Below are 23,086 nucleotides of genomic sequence, written 5' to 3' on the forward strand. Positions count from 1 at the left end.
CATTTGCCTGAGTGTCTTCAGTCATGATTTGGATGGAGATAAAAATTATGAGGAAAGAGAGATTTGGATTTATCTTCATAATATTTTGAAGTTTTTAGATTTCTTCTGAAAGTTTAACTTACACATGTTGGTCCTCTGCTAGACTAACATTTCTAGGGAGTTGAAGTTCCCAGCCAAAAGCTAAACGTCAGCAGTGAGTCTTCTTGATAAATCCTCCTATCTTTTTGGGTGACTTTATTCTTTTTTAAAGCACACCAAGTCTGAAAATATGTTATTTTTCTTGATTCACTTATAGTCTGCTTAAGAATTTCGTCTCCATCTGCTTTTATTCCTTGTTATAGTTTAAAAGGAAGAGCTGCATAAACTCAGTAGATCAATAGCTAGCAGGATACACCAATGCATTCATTATGATGTTGGAATCTTGTTTCCTGTTAGTCAGTATGGCTCTCCTGTGCTTTCAGTTTGGCTGTGAGGACATTTTATAGCTGATCTTTCTCTGAAGTGTTTTACTTGTTGAAGATTTTGCATTGATGAAGGTATGAGGAAATGACTTGACTGTTTACCACAAAAGCTCTAGAGCTATAACTTCTGTTCTCACCCAGATTGCAGGCTCAACAATAGGTAAATGTCTCCTTGCATATTAAGTGCTTAATCAAAATCCTCTGTTTCAGCACAGACTTCCCAGCTAGATGGAGCAATGAGAAATGAACACCGGAATAGATATTAGGATTTCATTGCTTTCTAACAAAACTGAAGAGTTGGCTGTTTTACTTTAGAAAGGTTTATAATGATCAAGACCTTTCAGAGTGATTTAAAATCTGTTTATTATAATCCCGCTGATGGGTGCTGCTTTTTGCTTTTCTCTACAAGCAGCATGACAAAATGGGCTGCCCTCTCAATGACTTGTCAGGGAGGGGGACCCAAAAATAAAAGTTGAGCACAGCCCGTGCCATTCTGAGCAGGAAGCCAGGAGGTGGACTGCTGGTGCAAATCTGCTCTGCAGCTCCCAATGGCAACAATGTCTTTTTAACCCTATTCTCAGATCAAGTGGGAAATTACAAACACATTAATGCCCTCCAGTCAAATACTTGCCAAGATAACAGATGGCCGATACCACTAAGCAACCTTGACCTTGTGGTCACCTGCCCTGTCAATCAGACACAGGATCTCTTCTCTAGGGGAAACACTGTCTTCTGTGCAACACAGCATGTTCAACCATCATTGGAAATTTAAGAAAACACATAGTCCATGCAGCAAAGACGGGCAACAACATTTTCCCTCATGTGAACTAAAATGCTGGCATGCTACGTAAATTCCCTGAAGCCTTCAACTGCTTCCACATAAACACTAGACAGAAAATGGAATGCTGCTGAGCCAGAATCAACAGTTATCTTTGACATCTGACATCAAAAAACTCTGTTTGGGGGCTGACAGAACACTTGAGTGTCATACACCACACAAGTAAGTGCCCATCTAAATCACTGGAAATAGCCATTGTCTGTGGATTCAATGTATGTTATTAACCAGTGTCCTCAGATGCATCCATTAGGTGTGAAAATGTTACAGATATTTCAGAGAGCATTTACCATTTGGTGGCAAAGAAGAGTGCTCTTATCAATGGGAAAACTCCACCAGCACAAATGCTGACATTAAGAGGATATCTAAACAGATGCATGGCTGTTGACAGGCAGAGCTCTGCCATAAAGCTCTATCAGGAGTCATTAGGAACCTAGTGTGGCTGCTTCTGCCCCAAGGAGACCTTTCTGAGATGAACTGTGCACTTGTGGGGGTGCAGCTGAGGGTTTGGTAGGCTAAGAGATGGTATCACACAGATTCACTGACTTGGAAGCAATTGGCCATGGTTCTGGTGCCTACTCTGGGCTCTACCCCTAACTGACTACTCTGTGAGGGAAGTAATTTAGCATAATGAACAAGAACTTGAGCTCTTGATCTAAGATGAGCCTGGGCTTGACCTGTGACACTGACACCCGCAACCTCATTGTTTCTTCAATTTCCTGAACAGTCAAATGAGAATAATGATCCTTTTTTTTCAATATACTGTGGTCACTAAATGCAATGAATGACCCTTAGCATGATGTAAAACCCTTAGCATGATGCCTGGTAAGGACCAAGGCTCATTAAATGTTAGTTATCAGCGGGCATGGTGGCTCACGCCTGTAATCCCAGCACTTTGGGAGGCTTAGGCGGGCAGATCACCTGAGGTCAGGAGTTCGAGACCAGTCTGGCCAACATGGTGAAACCTCATCTCTACTAAAAATACTAAAACCTAGCCAAGCGCAGTGGAGGGCACCTGAAATCCCAGCTACTCAGGAAGCTGAGACAGGAGAATTGCTTGAACCTGGGAGCCGGAGGTTGCAGTGAGCTGCGATCACGCCATTGCACTCCAGCCTGAGCAGCAAGAGAGAAACTCTGTCTCAAAGAAAAAAGAAAAAGTTAGTTATCGTTAATAAATGTTCATCATTACTATTAATAGTTTAGTAAGCTTGGAAAATGACTTATGCACTCTGCGCCTATTTTGCTGTTTGAGAAAGAGAAATTGGAATAGTTTATGATGATAAAACGCTTCCAGCTCCAGCATTCCACAGTTTTGTAACTCCGATTTATTGCTGGTAAATATAGATGCCTCCTACAGACATGCAATAGGATAGCAGTGTATTTTGGAATATGGAATGATTAGGCTGACATTTTATTTTCTAAAGAGTCCAAGGCATTACCTTGTTAAGTCTTTACAGCAACGTTGTGAGCCATTAGCAGATGAGGAAACTGAGGCCCAAGCAAATTAAGGGGCTGCCTATGGTTACACAGTCACTAGGACTCAAAACCAAGGGATAGCAGCAATAGGATTGAGAAAAGAGATTGGGAGCACAAGTGCTGAAAAGGAAGCTTGTCAAAGAACCCAGCAGAACCACAAACCAAGGCGGCACTGCTGCTTGGGCACAGAAGATGCCAAAGATCGTTTTGAGATGCCTGAAATCTAGGCTCTGCAGCCAAGGGGAAAGAAGGGAGAAGCGATGTTGGGTTAATTTATTTAATATAAATAATGTATTCCTTAATTATCTGCCACATGATTAAGTAATTCTGATGTAAATAATTGAAATCAATGGAAGGGGAGGACATGAAATATGAGGAGCGCTGTTTTTTTAAATGTACTTGCAGAGCAGAGGTCAGTTTGGATTTCACATAAAGACTTCACTGGATCATTTATTCATTGACACTAACTACTAAGTGCTGCCATGTGCCAGGTATTGTGTTAGGCTCTGGGAATAGAATGATCAATAATCTAGTAGAATGTAGAATGATCAATAATCTAGTAGAATGTCCAATGTAGAATAATTTACAGTCTAATGAGGAAGTCAGCTATATAACAAAAAAATTCCATTATAGCCATCTATTCTACAGGAGAACAGAGGATTGAGTAACTAACCTCTAAGAAGGTTAGCTAAGGATGGATTCTAGTTGGGGCTTAAAATAAAACTAATAGGAGAAGAGCTAGGTGCTTGGGAGATTGTGTGGGAACAGTACCTTTGAATTATGTCAGTTACTAATTCAAATAAAGACTGATACCCTGTTACTAAAGAAAAATTTAATTTGATTTTATTGTTGTGAAACAAATGTATTGTTCTCAGTCACTTTTATTTTTATTTATTTATTTTTATTTATTTTTTGAGGTGAAGTCTCACTTTGTCACCAGGCTGGAGTGCAGTGGTGTGATCTCAGCTCACTGCAACCTCCGCCTCCCTGATTCAAGCGATTATCCTGCCTCAGCCTCCCACGTAACTGGGATTACAGGCATGCGGCACCACTCCCAGCTAATTTTTGTATTTTTAGTAAAGATGGGATTTCATCATGTTGGCCAGGATGGTCTCAATTTCCTGACCTTGTGATCTGCCCACCTCGTCCTCCCAATGTCCTGGGATTACAGGCATGAGCCACCTCGCCTGGCCTGTAAATCACTTTTAGCTCCACCCTTTAGAGGATAAGTCAAAGATGTAGCCTGCCAAGCAACAGTAAAGTTCAAGTTTGGAAAGTGGAGAAGTTGTGTTGGAAGTTTTAGGGTCTGAAGTCGAGCTTCCTGTGTTTGAATCCTACCTCTACCTCTCAGTAACTGGAAAGTTTACTTTAGGCAAGTTAAGTCTGCTTCTCTAAGTTCAAGTTTCTTTATCTATAAAAGGAAGATAACAGTAATAATAATAATAATGTCTACTTTGCAAAGTTGTTGTGAGAATTAAATGAGTTAACGCATATGCTGGAGTTAGCACAGAGTCTGAGAAATAACAACTGATCTATAATATCTGACTATTGTTATTATCAGCATTACTATTATCTATTATTTCTAGAGGAACATATGAAGTTCAGAATATCTGGAGAGCTGAGAAAAGTTGAGGATCTTTCTGAGGCTGAAACTATATTTGGACTTTGAGAGAAATTCCTGTATACAATACCAAACACATAATACCATACACATAAGGTATAATGCATTTTATGAAACTCATAGAATTTGAATTTTTTAACATTATAAAATGTATGGACATTGAGATTGTTTAGAGCAAGGACTTTACTAGTCTTATCTACCTACCAGGTTTGTTATTTAGAATAAGTTATTTACTGGATACATTAGTGTTTTACCTCTGAAAAAAATGGGCTCATCTGATCTCTATAATTTGTGAAAGAAATTCCCAAAGATGGATCACGAAAAAAATGAAAATAAAAGCTGTGAGTCTCAGGGTATGGCATTGTATATCCAACTCACAGAAACCTTGCCTTAATGTCCTTCACATAAAACTGATTACCTTTATCCACTAAGCTCTTTCTTTTTTTTTCTTTTTTTAAATTTTGGCAAAATACACATAACATTTGCCATCTTAATCATTTTTAAGTGTACAGTTCAGTCGTACAACGACCACCACCATCTATCTCCAGAGCTCTTTTCGTCTTGTAAAACTGAAACTCTGCATCCATGAAACAATAACTTCTGATCTACCCCTCTCCCCAGAGTACTATCGCACTGTATGCATAAGACACGTTTTTCTTATCCATTTATTCATCAGTGGGCACGGGTTGCTTCTCTGTTTTAGCCGTTGTGAATAATGCTGCTATGTCTGCTAAACTCTTTTTAAACTGCTTTAATAAAAGATACTAGTTGGCCAGGCGCAGTAGCTCACGTCTGTAATCCCAGCACTTTCAGAGGCCAAAGTGGGCAGAGCACCTGAGGTTGGGAGTTCGAGACCAGCCTGACCAACATGGACAAACCCTGTCTCTACTAAAAATACAAAATTAGCTGGGCATGGTGGCGCATGCCTGTAATCCCAGCTACTCAGGAGACTGAGGCAGGCGAATCGCTTGAACCAAGGTGGCTGAGGTTGCTGTGAGCCGAGAGCATGCCGTTGCACTCCAGCCTGGACAACAGGAGTGAAACTCCATCTCAAAAAATAAAAAAAAAACATTCCTAGTTCTATAAAATACTTGGGTAACTAGTAAGGTTTTTCTTCTTAGCCAGGCTTCTTCCTGTTGTGGAGTCTTTGTCCACTGTTGTCTTTGATACACAAAGTCCTTCCCATGGGTATTTAGTATCCAGAGCATTGATGTGCTTTCTCCCTTTCAGTTTGAAGCTTTACTGGATTCATCAAATTAGACTACTGAGTCATAAAATTCAGCATGCTTTTTCTTCCTCCCATGTATCCTGAATCTCAGATTTAATAAGATTTAATCATACTGAAGTTGGCTTCAGGATGAAGATCCTAGTAAAAAGTGCCGGATCCAGTCCCTAGAAAATGGGGATGTCTGAATCATAGTCCTTTGCCAATGATACTCAATTATAAAATGGAAAATTGTAAAATACACGTGCTAGCAATCTGTAGTGTTTCTTTCTCCACTGGCATGAATATGAGTTAGGATTTGACTATAAGTAACAGAAACTAACTATGGCTAACTTAAGCTAATTAAAAATAAATAAATAAATCTTAATACAAGAAAAACCTGAGCAGTCAGACCTCTGAAAAGGTGCTAAGTGGGCTGCTCTGAATATCAAAATTGCAGGAAGCAGAGTACAGTCTCTTCATGGTGCTACAGTTGAGATGGATCCCCGCCAACCATTTCCTGTCCTTGTATCATTCATGAAAGATTCAGATGCCCAGGAGACAGTCTAGCTGGCCTGTTTGGGGTCATGTGCTTACCCTTTGGTCAGAGGAGAGCGGGATACCTTGAATGAATATCACGAAAAGATCATACACATTGGGCAAAGTGTCCTTTGTCAAAGGGAAATTAAAATGCTGTTACCAAAAGAAGGAATGGCTGCTGGGTAGGCAAAAACAACAGATGTCCACTGCAGCAGGTCTACTTGGTGTATCTTTGATGAGCCAAAAGACCAGAAATCACACAAAGACATACATACAGGAACACACAATTGTGCATTAATTGCTACAATAAGTCCACCTCAGAGTTGACTTTGCTCTCTCCTTGGTTGTCTTCTTGCTTTTTTAAAAATGCCTTTCTACAATTTCATTCCTTTTGCCCAGTTTTCCACACAACATTTTTGCTACAGCTAGGGTATTTTTAATAAATATAGTCAGTTGAGCACGCAATCCTCCCCCATTCCTCTTATTGAATAAATATCAAACAGTGTCAGAGATGGAAGTATTATGCACATTTATGATAAAAATTGCTTCAAATTACTTGCATTATTTTTAGTTGGAGGAAAAAATGAAGTATTTTTGTTAAGCAGTGATCTACTTTTATTGTCACATTCCACCCTCAAGACATATCATATATCTTTTCTCTAATGAAGTGTTTTCTAGAAAGTAGAATATAGTCCTCTGTTTCTACTCTTTAGATGCCACAGATTGCTATGGTAACCTTGGTTTTCTTGATTTATAAGTCTCTTCCGTTGTGAAATAAGTAATTTCAGTTTAATTTACTAATGGATTTGTACTCAATCTACAATAACAAATACGTCCATCCACACCCCTTTTTATTAAAAACCTGTAATTGGCATTTTGCAAATGAAAAGGTTGTTTCTCGAAGACCCTGAAATATATAGTAGGAGAGACAAGAAAATGTGAATAAAGTAACATATCAAAGTCAAAATACAGTAGCACCTTCAATGGCAATTTCTTTTTTAAAAAAAGCACTTATCTTAGCAGATCAAAAGATAAGCTTGGAATAATAATCAGGATACAAAAATATAACCAAATGAAACTCCCAAATTCGTGAAGCATTGTACTCAAGAATGCATCTATTTATTTATTCTTTGTTGTGAAAAATCCTGGAATGTACATTCAAATAGACAGATCCAAATGGTATTTTGACACATAACATCAGGCCTAAATGTGCCCTAGTTTACTTCAGTTCCTGCTTCATTTATACTGTATTCAATGTTTAATCCAAACAACTACAGAAAATTTTAACTTGAAACAAAGTGAAATGTCCTAACAAATCTAGTTGTCTGTTATTTGACTTCATGTTTATCCCCTTTGCAAAATCAATAGTTGGGGGGGTTAGTGGAAAGAGAATTGGACCAAGAATCAGATTTTTAATCTGTTTTGGCAGCTGTACCATGTATGTGCTGTGGGTCCTTAGGCAAGTCATGTAACCACCTTAAGTCATCTTTTTTTTGTTTTTTGTTTTTCTTGAGATTTTTTGTTTTTCTTGAGATGGAATCTCGTTCTGTCACCAGGCTGGAGTGCAGTGGTGCGATCTCGGCTCAGTGCAACCTCCACCTTCCGGGTTCAAGCGATTCTCCTGTTTCAGCCTCCCAAGTAGCTTGGACTACTTGGCACATGCCACCACGCCCAGCTAATTTTTATATTTTTAGTAGAGATAGGGTTTCACCATGTTGGCCGGGATGGTCTCGATCTGACCGTGATCTGCCCTCCTCGGCCTCCCAAAGTGCTGGGATTACAGACGTGAGCCACCATGCCCCACCTGAGTCATATCTTAAGAGACTCTGCTCAGCTTACATCAGATGATGGTGTTAGGATTAAATGAGGTAAGAGTGCAAAAGGCTTTGAAATGGATAAAGTCAGACTCAAGTGGAGAGTATTACAATCAACATGGCCAAATCATAGCATCATCTTCCTAAGCAGCAGGGTAGGGATTCTGGGTCTTCACAGAGCCTTCTACCTCTCATGACTACTCCATATGGTCCTACGGAGGGCAAGAAAGGCCAGAGGGTAGAAGTTCTCCAATTTGATCACAACACAAATACTTTGCAAAGCACATGTTGCTAAAACAAAGCATGTGCTACCTTGACAGATGCTGAGCATCCATTCACAGTCACAAGATTCAATTTTTTCTTTTGGAAACAGAGTCTTGCTCTGTCACCCAGGTTGGAGTGCATGGCGCAATCTCGGCTTACTGCTACCTCTACCTCCTGGGCTCAAACAATTCTCCTGCCTCAGCTTCCAAAGTAGCTGAGATTATAGGCATGCACCACAATGCCCAGCTATTTTTTTGTATTTTTAGTAGAGAGGAGGTCTCACCATGTTGGCCAGTCTCCAACTCCTGACCTCAAATGATCTGCCTACCTCGGCCTTCTAAAGTGCTGGGATTACAGGCATCAGCCACTGTACCCAGCCACAAGATTCATTTTCTAAGGTTTATTTCATTAACACCTACTTCCTTTCATCTCCCTTAGATTGAACAAAAGTAGATTGCTTCTCCATTTTCTTTTTCTTTGTGTTCTTTCTTTCTTCCTTTTTTTTTTGAGACAAAGTATTACTCTGTTGCCCAGGCTGGAGTGCAGGTGATGCAATCATGGCTCATTGCCACCTTGAACTGCTGGACTCAAACGATCCTCTCACTTCAGCCTCCCAAGTAGCTGAGACTACAAGGCACACGTCACCCTGCTCACGCCACCCTGCTCAGCTAATTAAATTTTTTTTTGTAGAGATGGGGTCTCACTGCTCAGGCTGGTCTCGAACTCTTGGGCTCAAGCAGTCTTCCTGCCTGAGCCTTTCAAAGTGCTGGGATTACTAATGTTAGCCACCACACCTGGTTGTATTTCCATTTTCAAAACAAGAAGTAAGCCTCTATATTGTGTACATACCTAGGTCTCAGATGGCAAAATTTTTCTTTTTCCTCCCAAACTGTAGGCATCCTTAAATTTCAACATGTCAGATAAACCCCTTTGGCTTATGTCTGTTTAAATTAAAGTGCCTCTTAACGCACATCTTAGTTTATAGCATAGTTTAAGCCTAACTTTAGCAAAGCTATAGTCCTCCCTAGGGCATTCCTATTAATAGATATGAGTAGATGGTGAGTTGCTCTGCATAGCTCTACTTTTTCTCAGAGGGAAGCAATAAAGATGAGGAGGAAGACCGGGTGCGGTGGCTCAGCCTGTAATCCCAGCACTTTGGAAGACCAAAGAGAAGGAATCGCTTAAGCTCAGGAGTTTGAGATCAGCCTGGGCCACATGGCAAAACTCCGTCTCTACAAAAAATACAAAAATTAGTCTGGTGTGGTGGCACACACCTATAGTCCCAGCTACTTGGGAGGCTAAGGTGGGAGGATCACTTGAGCCTGGGAGGCAGAGTTTGCAGTGAGCTGAGATTGCACTACTGCACTCCAGCCTGGGCAACAGAGCAAGACCCGGTTTCAAAAACAAAAAGAAAGAAAGTTGGAAGAACATGGAACATGGAACTGGGAACAGACGTCTTAGTTGGAGTCCAGGTCCTACCCCTGGTCAGCTGTTGGAAACTAAAATTTCCAGACATTTACAACAAAAAAATATGCCTAATACTCTCTCAAGATCATAGGCCTGTGCTTTTTTTTATAGGAAGTTTTGCTCGTGTTGCCCAGGCTGGAGTGCAATGGTGTTATCTCAGCTCACTGCAACCTCCGCCTTCTGGGTTCAAGTGATTCCCTGCCTCAGCCTCTCGAGTAGCTGGGATTATAGGCACATACCACCATGCCCTGAGAATTTTGCATTTTTAGTAGGATGGGGTTTCACCATGTTGGCCAGGCTGGTCTCAAACTCCTGACCTCAGGTGATTCACCTGCCTCAGCCTCCCAAAGTGCTGGGATTACAGGTGCGAGCCACCGCACCCGGCCACATTTGCTGAATTTCCTTCTTTCTTTTTTTTTTTTTTTTTTTTGAGACAGAGTCTCGCTCTTTCACCCAGGCTGGAATGCAGTGGCACCATCTCGGCTCACTGCAAGCTCTGCCTCCCGGGTTCACGCCATTCTCCTGCCTCAGCCTCCCAAGTAGCTGGGACTATAGGTGCCTGCCACCATGCCAGGCTAATTTATTTGTATTTTTTTAGTAGAGACGGAGTTGCACCGTGTTAGCCAGGATGGTCTCGATCGCCTGACCTCATGATCTGCCCACCTTGGCCTCCCAAAGTGCTGGGATTACAGGTGTGAGTCACCGTGCCCAGCCCATTTGCTGAATTTCTAACTGAGAGTGAAGAATAATTGATGATTTGGGCATGTTTTTATTCTTAATTTGTTTCTTCAACCTCTATAAGAAATATTTTATTTTTCTGTTTTATAATATTACATGTTTATCATGAAAATTTTGGAAAGTATAAAGAGTGCAAAGAAAAAAGAAAAATTTTCACTTATTACATCCTCTGCATTCTTTCTCATGGTTATGTGCAGGCATACCTCAGAAATATTACAGGTTTGGTTCCAGGGCACTGCAATAATGCTAATATCTTCCTAAAGTGAGTCACACACATTTTTTTTGGCTTCTCAGTACTTACAAAAGTTATGTTTACATTATATTGTACTCTGTTAACTGTGCAATTGCATATTGTCTTAAAAACCCCAATGTACATACCTTCATTTAAAAACTCTATTGCTAAAAAAAATGCTAACCTGAGTATGCAGTGAGATGAAATCTTTTGCCAGTGGATTGTCTTGCCTTGATATTGATGGCTGCTGACTGATCAGGGTGGTGGTTGCTGAAGGTTGGTGTTGCTGTGGCAATTACTTAAGATAAGGCAACAATGAAGTTTGCCATGTCGATTTACTCTTTCACTAAAGTTTTCTCTGTAGCATACGATGCTGTTTGAAAACATGTGACCCATGGTAGAACTTCTTTCAAAGTTGGAGTCAATCATCTCAAACCCTGTCACTGCTTTATCAACTAAGTTTACATAGTATTCTAAATCCTTCCTTGTCATTTCAACAGTATTCACAGCATTTTCACCAGGGATAGATTCCATCTCAAGAAACTACTTTCTTTTTTTTTTTTTTTCTGAGATTGAGTCTCTTTCTGTTGCCCAGGCTAGAGTACAGTGATGCGATCTCGGCTCACTGCAACCTCCGCCTCCTGGTCGTTCAAGCAATTCTTCAGCCTCTGCCTCCCAAGTAGCTGGGATTACAGGTGCCCGCCACTGCGCCTGGCTAATTTTTGTATTTTTAGTAGAGACGGGGTTTCACCATCTTAGCCAGGCTGGTCTCAAACTCTTAACCTCATGATCTACCCACCTCGGCCTCCCAAAATGCTGGGATTATAGGCGTGAGCCACTGCACCTGGCCAAGAAACTACTTTCTTTGTTCATCTATAAGAAGCAACTCCTTATCTGTTCAAGTATTACCAAGAGATTGCTGCAATTCAGTATATCTTCAGGTGCCACTTCTAATTCTAGTTATCTTGCTAATTCTACCACATCTGCAGTTTCTTCCTTCACTGAAGCCTTGAATCCCTCAAAGGTATCCATAAGGGTTGGAATCAACTTCTTCCAGCCTCCTGTGAATGTTGATATTTTGCCCACCTCCCATGAATTGCAGATGTTCTTTTTCTTTTCTTTTTTTGAGACCGAGTTTCGCTCTTGTTGCCCAACTTGGAGTGCAGTGGTGCGATCTCGGCTCACCACAACCTCTGCCTCCTGGGTTAAAGCGATTCTTCTGCCTCAGCCTCCCAAGTAGCTGGGATTACAGGCATGCACCACCACACCCAGCTAATTTTGCATTTTTAGTAGAGACGGGGTTTCTCCATGTTGGTCAGGCTGGTCTTGAACTCCTGACCTCAGTTGGTTCTCCCACCTCAGCCTCCCAAAGTGCTGGGATTCCAGGCGTGAGCCACCACAACTAGCCGAATTGCAGATATTCTTAATGGCATCTAGAATGGTGAATGCTTTTCAGAGGTTTTCAATTTTCTTTGCCCAGATACATCATAGAAATAACAATCTATGTGAGCTATAGCCTCACAAAATGATTTCTCAAATAATAGCAACTGAAAGTCAAAATGACACCTTGATCTATAGGCTGTAGAATGAATGTTATGTTAGCAGGCATAAAAGAAACATTCATCTCCATGTACATCTCCTTCAGTGCTTTTGGGTGCCCAGGTGCATTGTCAATGTGCAGTAACATTTTGAAAGGAATCTTTTTATTTTGAGTAGTATGTCTCAACAGTGGCCTTAAAGTATTCAGCAAACCATGGTATAGACAGATATGCTGTCATCTAGGCTTTGTTGTTATATTTGGAAAGCCCAGGCAGAGTAGATTTAGCATAATCCTCAAGGGCCTTAGGATTTTTGGAATGATAAAGGAACGTTGTTTTCAACTTACAGTCACCAGCTGCATTAGCCCTTAACAGGAGACTCAGCCTGTCCTTTGAAGCTTTGAAGCCAGGCATTGACTTTTGCTTTCTTGCTATGAGTGTCCTAGATGGCAGTTTCTTCCAATGGAAGTCTGTTTTATCTACACTGAAAATCTTGTTGTTTAGTGTAGCCACCTTCATCAATGATCTTAGCTAGATCTTCTGGGGAACGTGCTGCAGCTTCTACATCAGCATTTGCTGCTTCACCTTGCAGTTTTCTGTTATGGAGACAGCTTCTTTCCTTAAACCTCATGAACCAACCTCTGCTAGCTTCTAAGTTTTCTTCTGCAGCTTCCTCCCCTCTCTCAGACTTTATGGAACTGAGTAATGTTAGGGTCTTCTTGTGGATTAGGCTTTAACTTAGGGGAAGGCCGTGGCTTGTTTGATGGTCTATCCAGACCACTCAAACTTTCTAGAGAATGAACAATAGGCTGTTTGCCCTCATCATTTGTGTATTCCTTGGAGTTAACAGGGAATAAATTTAATTTCCTTCAATAATTATTATTCTTTTTTTTTTTTGCATTCACAACTTGGCCGTTTGGTGCGAGAGGCTTAGCTTTCAGCCTGTCTCAGCTTTCAACATACCTTCCTCACTAAGCTGAATCGTTTCTAGCTTTTGACTTGGTGAGAGTCACGCAATTCTTCCTTTCATTTGAACACTTAGAGGCCATTGTAGGATTATTAATTGGCCTTATTTCAATATTATTGTGTCTCAGGGAGTAGGGAGGCCTGAGGGGAGGGATAATGGTATGTCAGTGGAGCAGTCAAAATACACAAAACGTGTCAATTAAATTTCTCATCTTATATAGGCATGGTTCATAGTGCTCCAAAAATAGTAACATCAAAGATCACAGATCACCATAATCAATAAAATTATAATGAAAAAGTTTAAAATAGTGTAAGAATTACCAAACTGTCCCCAGAGACACAAAATGGGCACGTGCTGCTGAAAATGTGCATGATGCAGGGTTGACACAAACGTTCAATGTGTGGAAAACTCAGTATATCTGTGAAGCACAAAAAACAAAATGCAATAAAAAGAGGTATGCCTGGCCCGGTGTGGGGGCTCACACCTGTAATGCCAACACTTTGGGAGGCTGAGGCCGGTGGATCATGAGGTCAGGAGTTCGAGACCATCGTGGCTAACACGGTGAAACTCCGTCTCTACTAAAAATCCAAAAAAAAAATTAGCCGGACGTGGTGGGTGGAGCCTGTAATCCCAGCTGCTCTGGAGGCTGAGACAGGAGAATCGCTTAAACCCAGGAGGCAGAGGCTGCAGTGAGCCGAGATCACGCCACTGCACTCCAGCCTGGGTGACAAAGTGAGACTCTGTATCATAAAAATAAATAAATAAATAATAAGAGGTATGCCTATATGTATGATCATGTATATAATAATATGTAGTGTGTGTATCCTGAGTTTTTTCTCTTAACATTACGTTGGACATATTTTCCATGACTTTTACTATTCTTAGAAAACATGAGCTTAATGGTGCCTTAAAATTTCACCCTATGACTCTGTCAAATTTGTTTATGTCTATCCCAAATTTTACGTTCTTAACAAAATATTCTAGAAATAAAATCTGTTATAAAAAATCAAGTGAAACAGAAGTTTAAACAGAAAATTGTGAAAGTCCCATTTACTCCTCATTGTCTAGATCCCCTATCCAGAGATAGTCTCCCTAGCATTTTTCTCTGTATCCTGGTAGAACTTTTCTGTGTGTTCTCAACGGCAATTTCTATATTCTTGCTACCCTAGACTCAAAACATCAATATTTAGAATCTCAGGTTCCACCCTAGGCCTACTCCATCGGAATCTGCATTTTCACATGATAGCAAGTCATTAGGACACATCACAAAGACTGAGAAGGTGGGCCAGGTGCAGTGGCTCACACCTGTAATCCCAGCACTTTGGGAGGCCAGCCTGTTGCCTGTTTTGTGTGGCATGCCAACTAAGAACATATTTTATAGTTTTCAATAGTTGAAAACGAATCAAAGAATATTGATATTTAGTGACACATGAAAATCATATGAAAATCAAAGTTCTATATCCATAAATAAAGTTGTTTTTGTTTGTTTTTGAGATGGAGTCTTGCTTTGCCACCCAGGCTGGAGTGCAGTGGCTCAATCTTGGCTCACTGCAACTTCTGCCTCCCAAGTTCTGGCAATTCTCTGCCTCAGCCTTCTGAGTAGCTGGGATTACAGGCACCCACCACCACGCCCGGCTAATTTTTTGTAATTTTAGTAGAGACAGGGTTTCATCATCTTGGTCAAGCTTGTCTTGAACTCCTGACCTCGTGATCCACCTGCCTCAGCCTCCCAAAGTGCTGGGATTACGGACGTGAGCCACTGCGCCCAGCCAAAAAAAGTTTTTAATGGAACCTAGCCATGCTTGTTTATGTATTAGCTATGGCTGCTCTTTTGGCTGCAATGGCACAGTTGGATAGTACAGCAGAGACTACATGGCCTGCACAGTCTGAAATATTTAACATCTGGCCCTTTATAGAAAAAGGGTTTGCCAACCTTTAGTCAATTTAGCAGAGTATCTAGGACAGGGAACATATAACTTAATCTCTGTAGTATATATGTATATGATAAAAAGCAACTCAAAAATAAACAAGCTATTTCTGAAACTGTATGTCTGTCTATTATAATTCATCATCAAAATGTTTCCAAAAATCACTTGCCGTTTAGTAACTTATCCTGTTTATTTTTGCCTGTTTATTATCTGTCTCCCCACACTATAACTTTCAAAAGGGTAGATACCACCTTGTTTACTGAAGTCACACATTACAACACTCAGTAGCCCCAGATTATGAGCTAATTAAATGAAATAAACTTCAAATATGTTCTGCTAGAAATGGGGTTGTTGCCATCTTCTCTTAGAAGAAAGTTAATGAGGCCGGGCGCAGTGACTCAAGCCTGTAATCCCAGCACTTTGGGAGGCCGAGGAGGGCAGATCACTTAAGGTCAGAAGTTCAAAACCAGCCTATCCAACATGGTGAAGCCCCATCTCTACTAAAAATACAAAAAAAAGTTAGCCAGGTATGGTGGTGGGCATCTGTAATCCCAGCTACTTGAGAGGCTGAGGCAGGAGAATCACTTGAACTTGGGAAGTGGAGGTTGCAGTGAGCTGAGATCGTGCCATTGCACTCCAGCCTGGGTGACAAGAGCGAGACTCTGTCTAAAAAGAAAAAAAAAGAGGAAGAAGAAGAAGAACATTCATGGAAATTTTAGAGAAGAAATGCCAGTGGTCATTCTTTTATTTGTATTAAAAAATAAATACTGTTTTGGTTGGTAAATTAGAAAATGTGGCGGCACAAAATTAAGAAACATAGAAACATGCCAAATTGCAACAAAAGCAAAAGTTGACAAATGGGATTTAATTAAACTAAAGAGCTTCTGCACAGCAAAAGAAACTGTCATCAGAGGGAAGAGACAACCTACAGAATGGGAGAAAATTTTTGCAAATCTATCCATCTGACAAAGATCTGATATCCAGAATCTACAAGGAACCTAAACAAATTTACAAGAAAAAACAACCCCATTAAAAATTGGGCAAAGAATAGACATTTCTCAAAAGAAGACATTTATGCAGCCAACAAACATATGCAAAAAAGCTCAACATCACTGATCATTAGAGAAATGCAAATCAAAACCACAATGAGATACCATCTCATGCCAGTCAGAATGATGATTATTAACAAGTCAAGAAACAATAGATGCTGGCAAGGCTGTGGAGAAATAGGAACACTTTTATACTGTTGGTGGAAATGTAAATTAGTTCAATCATTGTGGAAGACAGTGTGGCGATTCCTCAAAGACCAAGAACAAGAAATACCTTTTGACCCAACAATCCCATCACTTGGTATCTACCCAAAGGAATATAAATCATTCTATTATAAAGATGCATGCCTGCATATGTTCGTTGCAGCACTATTCACAATAGCAAAGACATGCAATCAACCCTAATGCCCATCAATATTAGACTGGATCAAAAAAATGTGATACATATATACCATAGAACACTATGCAGCCATAAAAAGGAATTAGCTCGTGTTCTTTGCAGAGACATGGATGGAGCTGGAAGTCATTATCCTCAGCAAACTAATACAGGAACAGAAAACCAAACACCGTTATGTTCTCACTTATATGTGGGTGCTGAACAATGAGAACACATGGACACAGGGAGGGGAACAACACATACTGGGGGCTATTGGGGGTGGTGGGGGAGGGAAAGCATCAGGAAAAATAGCAGATGCATGCTGGGCTTAATATCTAGGTGATGGGTTGATGGGTGCAGCAATCCACCATGGCACAGGTTTGTATGTAACAAACCTGCATTCTGTACATGTATCCTGGAACTTAAAAAAGAAGCATGCCAAATTTATGCAGCCATTGACCATCAGAACTCAGATTTCAAAGCACTCAGTATCATTACTTTACATCCCATACTATATTCACTAAACTCTGAAAGGTGAATAATCTGACCCAAATCACAGAGAGCCATGTAATTGCTTATTATGAAAATATGAAGTTGGGTCAAAAAATCTGCTTGGTTCCCAGAATAATATTGCTGGGTTTTGTCCGTAGGATTGTCGAACACTTTAGTTATAAATTCAAGAGTATAAATCAAGGAAAGACTCTTGAGTTCCAGGAACAGACCTGGCAGAGAGGTGGGAAAACAGGTAAACTGTGCAGAAAACAAAGAACTGTATCCTAAAGGAAGTAACAATGCTGTGCTAACATTGACTAATCTGATTTAGAAGGGCAATTCTCTATCCAGAGAGTTGAGAACAATTAGTAGGATATATATATTTTTTTTAAATGAAAAAGAAGAATTAGCTAAGAGAAAGGAGATTGGTACTCTATAGGCATGAACATGAGGTATTTGAGGACCTGGGTTTTCAGGACTGTGGATTTTTCTCATTCCTATCTGATGCCAATATTTCATCAGTTTGTTTAAAATGAGCAGATACTGGCCAGGCGCGGTGGTTCACGCCTGTAATCTCAGCAGTTTGGGAGGCTGAGATGGGCAGATTACCTGAGGTCAGGAGTTCGAGACCAGCTTGGCCAACATGGTGAAACCCCATCTCTACTAAAACTATAAAAATTAGCTGGGCATGGTGGCGGATGCCTGTAATCCCAGCTCCTCAGGAGGCTGAGGCAGGAGAATTGCTTGAGCCTGGGAGGTGGAGGTTGCAGTGAGCTGAGGTCGTGCCACTGCACTCCAGCCTGGACAACAGGGCAAGACTGTCTCACAGAAAAAAAAAAAAAAAAAGGAAAAAAAAAAAGCAAATGCTTTCCATAACCAGATACTATTTTAATTACACAAACACAAGTCCAGCCAGGGCAAGGCGTGATGGCAGATGCCTGTAATCCCAGGTGGGAGGCTGAGGTGGGAGGATTGCTTGAGCTCAGGATTTCAATACTGGCCTGGGCAACATGGCAAGACCCTGTGTCTACAATTTTTTTTTTTTAAATTAGCCTGGTGTAGTGTGCACATGTGGTCCCAACTACCTGGGAGGCTGAGGCAGGAGGATCCCTTGAGCCTAGGAGGTTGAAGCTGCAGTGAGTCAAGATCATGCCACTGCACTCTAGCCTGGGTGACAGAGCTGTCTCAAAAGAGAAAAAAGAAAAATCAGGTCAGGAATTCTGCAGTTTTCTCGCCTGGATCTCCTCCTTGAGTGAACTCACCTGTGTGAATTCGGCTACTCATAAGAGCTTGCTAATCCAGTGAGATTTGCACATTGTTTCAGATTTGTAAGGCACTAATATCAGTGTTTTGACTGTCATGTTGAGCCAGAGGAAAATGTTTGTCTGGGGTCAGATGAGATGATATGGCTGACTTTGCCGCTAAAATACAGGGCTTATGATGGGTTCAGGACTTCATGATTCAAGAGTGTTGTTTATCTTGACTGAGGGCATTTTTCTCTAGCAACTGCCGGAGGAGACCAAAACATGTTAGGATGTAACTTGCTTTGCTGCTCAAGTAATTATTTTGCATATACATTTTCCCTTGTGTGTGAAAACATGGTATGGTATTTCAAATATGTTTTTATTACACAACAACCCTGAACTTATCATTTTAATGCACTGACTGTTCATTAAACATTTTTATTCACTAAAGATGAAAATATCAGGAAGAAAATAAAAATGTATGTGTGTGTCTTTTGTTTTTGTTTTTTTTTTTTTTTTTTTTTGCTTATCTAAAAATAGTTATTCCCCAATCCAAAAGGTCACTTTGCAATTTACTGGGGAATATCACTTATAAGTCAGTTCCATGCCATGATATTTCTTAATATATTTTTAATGAAGCTCTTATAAATTGTGGCTTTTTTTTCCTTTCCTTTTTCCTTCTTTTCTCCAAGAATCACTGCCTCTTTTCTCCCTTGTTACTCTTCGAAACGGCTAGTGAAGTTAATTATGTTCACTGCATGGTACTTTATCACTATTGAGATATCCATGGCCCTCTTTTGTTTCTATTTATTTTTGTTTATCTGTTTTATTTCATCCATTTTATCTGCATTTTCCAATACCATTCTGCTCCCTGCCTTTAAAAGGCAACCCTTCTAACAGGTTTATGTATCTTTTGTTTGGTGTAGAGTTGGCAGATAAAATACAGGACTCGGTTAAATTTGAATTTCAGAGAAACTACGAATAATGTTTTAGTATAAATATGTATCAAATATTATATGGACTGTGCTTATAATAATACTTAGCACATACTTATACAAAAAGTTATTCATTGTTACTCTGAAATTCACATATAACTCAGCATCCTACATTTTTATTTTTTAAGCCCAGCAATCATAGTCTAACATAATCTGTATAATTCATTACTTTTGTCTACATATATCTGAATGTATTTAAACAAGTAATGGATAATGTTATCTGTCTCTAACTTTTATATTTAGAACAACATTTTAATCCATCTATGTGTCTGTGTGTCACCCAGTCAATACTATTGTTCTATGTACTGTTTTATGAGGTTTTTGTTGTTGTTGTTGTTTTTGAGACAGGGTCACACACTGTCACCCAGGCTGGAGTGCAGACCTGAGACCTCCTAGGCTCAAGCAGTCCTCCTACCTCAGTCCCCCAAGTAGCTGGGACTACAGGCATGTGCCACCATGCCCAACTAATTTTTGTAATTTTTTTGCAGAGATGGGATCTCACCATGTTGCCCAGGCTGTTTTGGAATTCCTGAGCTCAAATGATCCACCTCAGCCTCCCAAAGTGCTGGGATTACAGGCATGAGTCGCAATGCCCGGGCTTTTTTATGAGTTCTTTAATGCCTTCATTGGGCTTCATGGAATACATCCACCATTGGACACCTGTCTGATGCTCAGTGATAGATACTTGGATTGGAATAGATACTTAATTTCCAATATTGTGATGAGTATGCTTCTAAACATGCCTCATTATTTGGTTGGGAAAATCTTCAGACTATAAACTCAGGACTGCAATTGCTTGGTTGGTGAAAGTATATGTTTGCACTCACACACACGGTATATACGTGCCGAATATTTATACATATATGCTGTATACTGAATATATATACATGTATGCTATATACTGAATATTTACACACTGAATTTGAATAAGAACTGCCCATTGCTCTTCAGAGGAGTGGTAACAATGTCCACCCCCACCACCGTTTGAAATTTCCAGCATTGTAATTTTTTGTTAATTTATTAGAAATAAATTCCACTTGTGGAAACTATTCTTAGCCTTTCCCAGTTTTCTTTCTTTCTTTTTTTTTTTTTTTTTTTTTGAGACGGAGGAGTCTCGCTCTGTCGCCCAGACTGGAGTGCAGTGGCGCGATCTCGGCTCACTGCAAGCTCCGCCTCCCAGGTTTACGCCATTCTCCTGCCTCAGCCTCCCGAGTAGCTGGGACTACAGGCGCCCGCCATCTCGCCCGGCTAGTTTTTTGTATTTTTTAGTAGAGACGGGGTTTCACCGTGTTAGCCAGGATGGTCTCGATCTCCTGACCTCGTGATCCGCCCGTCTCGGCCTCCCAAAGTGCTGGGATTACAGGCTTGAGCCACCGCTCCCGGCCCCCAGTTTTCTTTAGAGCTGCAGCCTTTTTGTTGATTTGTAGGAGTGTCTTATGATTCTAGATATCAATCCCTTGTCAGGTGTATACATTTCAAAGATTTTCTCTCCTTTTACTAAATTTATTCATGCTGTTGTTTTTTGAACAGATTCCTGATTTTGATGTGATCAAATTCATTCCTTTTTAGGTTTTTATGACATGTGTGTTTGGGGTTTGGATTAAGAAACCTTCTGCTACTAGATATTATTCTCCAATATCTTCTTCTATTAACCTCTAGATTTTACCTTCCACAGTTGGTCTTTAATTCATCTATTAATAGAAATTCCCTTGGGATATGCTGCTATGGAGGCAGATTCCCAATAGAATCGACTAAATCATCTACACTTTTTCATTGACTTATGATTATTCGAAATATGTATATTATATATCAAGTGTCTATCTCTGAATTCCCCTATTCTGTTAGTTTATCTATACATTCTTGGTCCAGTAACATAATGATTTGGCTTTGAATCATGTCTGACATCTGAGACAACAAGCTCTTTTTCTTTATTCTTCTTTTTCATTATTGATTTAGCTATGTAATGCCTTTTTACTTTTTCTTTTTAAATTTAGGTAAGTTCAACAAGTTTCTCAAAAACTCTAATGAGGACTTTAACTGGGATTGCACTGAGTTAGCTAATTTGAGAATAACTGACATTATATAATTTTCTATCATCCAAAAGCATGCTGTATTACTCATTTACTTCTCATTATCTTCTTTGTGCTTTATTATAATTTTAAAATGTTATCCATAGGTGGTATGAGTAGCCTTGTTTAGAGTAATGCTAGATACTTTCTATTTCTTATTTCTATTGTGAATGAAATCTAAATGTATTAGTCCGTTTTCACATTGCTATAAAGAAATACCTGAGACTGGGTAATTTATAAAGGAAAGAGGTTCAGTTCTACATAGCTGGGGAGGCCACAGGAAACTTACAATCATGGCAGAAGGGAAAGAGGCACATCTTACATGGTGGCGGGCAAGAGAGAGAGGAGCAAAGGGGGAAGAGCTTCTTAAAAACGTCAGATCTCATGAGAACTCACTATCATGAGAACAGCATGGGGAAACCGCCCCCATGATCCAATCACCTCTGACCTGGTCTCTCCCTCTACATGTGAGGATTATGGGGACTACAATTCAAGATAAGATTTAGGTGAGGACCCAGCCACACCATTATCATTAAGTTATTTTATTTTTCACTAAGTCATTGTTGGTAGTAAAATGTCCTACTTTTTTTAATCTAGAAAATTTTCTGAATGTTCTTATTCATTTTAATAGTTTGTTGATTGATAATATACACTGCAAATAATAAGAGCCTCTGTTCTGAAATCTTAATTTCCTAGTTATTTTTCTTTCCTTACAGCACTATCCAGATCTTCCAATACCATGTTAGAGTAGACAATGGGTGTGTTTCTCTTGTTTCCAGTTTTAAAAAGAAATCATCTAGAGCTTTTTTATTAAGTAAACTATTTGTTGTTTTAATATATAATCTTTAACAGAATAAGAAAGTTTCCTTGCAGTCCTTGTTTTCTGAGTTTCTTATTAAATCATTTATTGGTGTTGAACCCCTCTCAAATGATTTTTCTGCCTCAATTCAGAAATTTTTTTTTTTTGAGATGGAGTCTCACTCTGTCCCCCAGTCTAGAGTGCAGTGGTGTGATGTTGGCTCACTGCAACCTCTGCCTCCCGAGTTCAAGCAATTCTCCTGCCTCAGCCTCCCGAGTAGCTGGGATTACAGGTGCTCACCACCATGCCTGGCTAATTTTTGTATTTTTAGTAGAGACGGGGTTTCACCGTGTTGGCCAAGCTGGTTTTGAACTCCTGACCTCAGGTGATCCACCCGCCTCAGCCTCCCAAAGTGCTGGAATTATAGGCATGAGCCACTGTGCCTGGCCCAGAAAATAATTTTTTCCTTGATTTTAATAATGGGTTAGCAACTGTTTAAACAAATAAATCCAATGTGATATCATCAGTGTCCCACGAGCTGAAGCTGTGCTGTGGGTATCCAGGAGGGAGCAGGTGACGCAAATGGGATTTGATTCGGTAAAGCTGCAAAGTGGAGGGGCATTTGGACTGAGCCTTTCCAGAAGGGGAGGCATGAGAAAGTTATTTACTCATCTCCACGGCTTAATATAAAATGGATAGAATCACAGCAATCTTCCCTTGCATCTTCCTGTGGTTAGCAATAGAAAGAAAGACCATGGGGGGGTGGAGCAAGATGGCCGAATAGGAACAGCTTCAGTCTCCATCTCCCAGCACGAGCGACACAGAAGACCGGTGATTTCTGCATTTTCAACCGAGGTACTGGGGTTATCTCACTCGGGAGTGCCGGACAATCCGTGCGGGTCAGCTGCTGCAGCCGGACCAGCGAGAGCTGAAGCAGGGCGAGGCATCACCTCACCTGGGAAGCGCGAGGGGGAAGG

Source organism: Piliocolobus tephrosceles, chromosome 4, assembly GCF_002776525.5.
Source record: "Piliocolobus tephrosceles isolate RC106 chromosome 4, ASM277652v3, whole genome shotgun sequence".
NCBI classification, from domain to species: Eukaryota; Metazoa; Chordata; class Mammalia; order Primates; family Cercopithecidae; genus Piliocolobus; species Piliocolobus tephrosceles.